Source organism: Atta colombica, unplaced genomic scaffold (genome assembly GCF_001594045.1).
Source record: "Atta colombica isolate Treedump-2 unplaced genomic scaffold, Acol1.0 scaffold111, whole genome shotgun sequence".
NCBI classification, from domain to species: domain Eukaryota; kingdom Metazoa; phylum Arthropoda; class Insecta; order Hymenoptera; family Formicidae; genus Atta; species Atta colombica.
The window spans coordinates 1,963,336-1,965,819 of record NW_017259197.1 but is presented as its reverse complement, the minus strand read 5'-3'; the positions used below and the strand labels follow the sequence as shown (position 1 = coordinate 1,965,819).

The following is a 2,484-nucleotide window of genomic DNA, read 5'->3' as shown; positions in this document are numbered from 1 at the left end:
GCGTCTTTGTATCTGTTTTATATACATATATATATATATATATATATATATATATATCTATTTTCTTCTTTAATGCATTATTTACCATATTCTTCTTTCTAATCCAATATTTGCTCTTTATTGTTTTGTTTAATTTTTTTATTAAAATAATAAATCCTTATTTCACGAATTACTGATAAGACATATATTCAGGCACCAGTTTTTCAACAAGTTCTAACAATATTATATTAAAAAATATAAATATCTAACTGTATATTTTATAAAAACTATCATCACGTATATATATAATTAACTTCGAAAAATTTATTTTTTTGTAATATCTTGCGGCTTTGTAACTTTTGTATCTCTTACTTATAGTACTTGTATATTTTATAGTTTTTCAAAATAAGCGGTTGCTCCATAATTCAATTCGAAATTACAAACCGAGTTCCTACGTGCCTTTTATTCTTACTCATATGATTTTCGAATACAATGAAACGAAGCTATTGGAAAGTATTCGTGAATTCCGTTCAACTTTTGTCATAATCCGTAGAGAGGTCCTTCGAAGCAAGAACGAAAGGCTAGCCGGGTAGCGACAAGGGTCTCTCCATGCGCTGCGCGAGAGATGAAAGCGCGCGCGCTTGGGATTACGGAGTCTGCGCAAAGCGAAAGAACTCACCTTTCGGGTGACACGCGCACTTCCGCCGCCGACGCGAACAACGGAAACGCGTGCCGGAAACCGCGTGGTTGGAAAGCGCGGTACAAGAAGTAAGATCACGAACACACGCGCGATAGATGAAAAGAGGATGTATCGACGCAGCGCGAATATATTCGTACGTTAATACGCGACGCGCAACAACATGCCTTACCTCGAGAGCGGCCGTCGCGACACTGAACGTGCCGCAGACACCTGTCGCCGTCGACCGACAGTGCCGCCGCCGCGCGGTCGAACCCCTCTCTCGTTCACGTGGTGCGCACCCCGAACCGCGATACTAATTCAAATAAAACATACTTCATCTTCACAAATTATGAATCTATAATTTTTCTGTAATTTATTGCACGTTTTGATGTTGGAGTTAAAGATATATGTAGAATAAATATTTTTTTTGTGCATGATTGCTCTGTAAACGTCATTTTTAAGATTGTTATGTTTGTTACACTATGTGTGCGATCGTAGAAAACAATATTTAGTAATTGCTTGCTTTTATTATTTTGTCTTTTTCTTAAAATAAAATACGCATTTAAAATCTTTATTTTAATTTTTTTGTTAATAGATGAAAGAATTTTATTTAATTTTCTTATTTTAAAAGAATCGTTCTTTATAGATATACCTCTCTCAAAATAAGTGTCAAGTAATTTTCCGAAAATTAAAACTTTTTATTACGTAGCAAAGTTCAAGAATTTTAAATAAGTAAGCTAATAGGAGGAATTAATATTTCGATATAGACAACAAAAATTCAGTTAGCATTATATTATATTATATGGAAGAATAAATCTATCAGTGTTAAGTTACAGAAAATTTATTGCATTGTTTATGTCTGAAAACTAGAAGTAAGTTAATATTCTATTAGTTATTATAACTCTTTGTCTTATCGAGTTTTAAGTGTTTCAAGGAAAAATTCTTCACAGACATTTTATTATTAGTTAAAGAATAAATCTTTTCTTGTTTAAAAAATAATATACAATATAGTTCTTTCATTATATTATGCAAATACTTATCAAAATTTGTTGAAAGCTCTATTATATATTCTTTAAGGACTAAGAGTACGTTACAATTTGGAGACTGTATAACAGTACATTACGTATTCTTACTATATTCTTACTATATTTTTAATCTTGCTATAATAAATATATATAATAAATATAATATGTCATTAAAATATATGTCATTAAAATAACGAAAATGTAAGCGATTATATCACGGTTACGTGGTAACGAATCCTCATAGGGATCTCGAATGGCATGAAAAGAGATGTTGAGCCTATAGAAACGTGGAGAGAGGTTCATTATGCGAGAGAATGCTACCGTTTCACTCACAATAGTAGTTCGCAGATCATAAAAATAGAAGTGACTTCTGCATAATTTTAAAATGATCAATTACAAACTTCTATATATTAAAGAATTTCATTAATATGTAACGAAAATTGAATTATCTCACAGAATGACTTTAAACGAAACCAACTGAAAATATTCACATACAGTCCCAATAAAAAAAAAATCATCTTTAATAAAATTTGTATATGTGCGTAATATAAATAAAATTAGTCTTCATTAAATAGTGCAAAGGAAGTTTGCATCAAATTTTAATAAGCTAATCAATATTTTAAATTTATAAATTGTTATATAACTGTAAACATAAAATATACGTAAGATATAATTCATTTGCCATAAATATATTTATCTAGTTTTATATTGCAATACATATTGTTAATATATTGTTTTATATTGCAGTACATATTGTTAATTAATTAAATTCAAATCTGTTTTTAAAATTTTAAATAATAT

At 29.7% G+C, this 2,484-nt stretch overlaps 1 protein-coding gene across 3 annotated transcripts in view; it reads right to left on the bottom strand.

The window, feature by feature from the left end:
- The window catches only part of LOC108693952 (FH1/FH2 domain-containing protein 3), a 139,995-nt gene extending 139,142 nt beyond the window's left edge, over positions 1–853 (bottom strand). For all 3 annotated transcript variants that reach the window (XM_018203186.1, XM_018203188.1, XM_018203184.1), the window contains exon 1: positions 659–853. The gene's annotated coding sequence lies outside the window, so the exon portion shown is untranslated. The remainder of the gene's footprint in view (positions 1–658) is intronic.
- Positions 854–2,484: the final 1,631 nt, after the last annotated feature.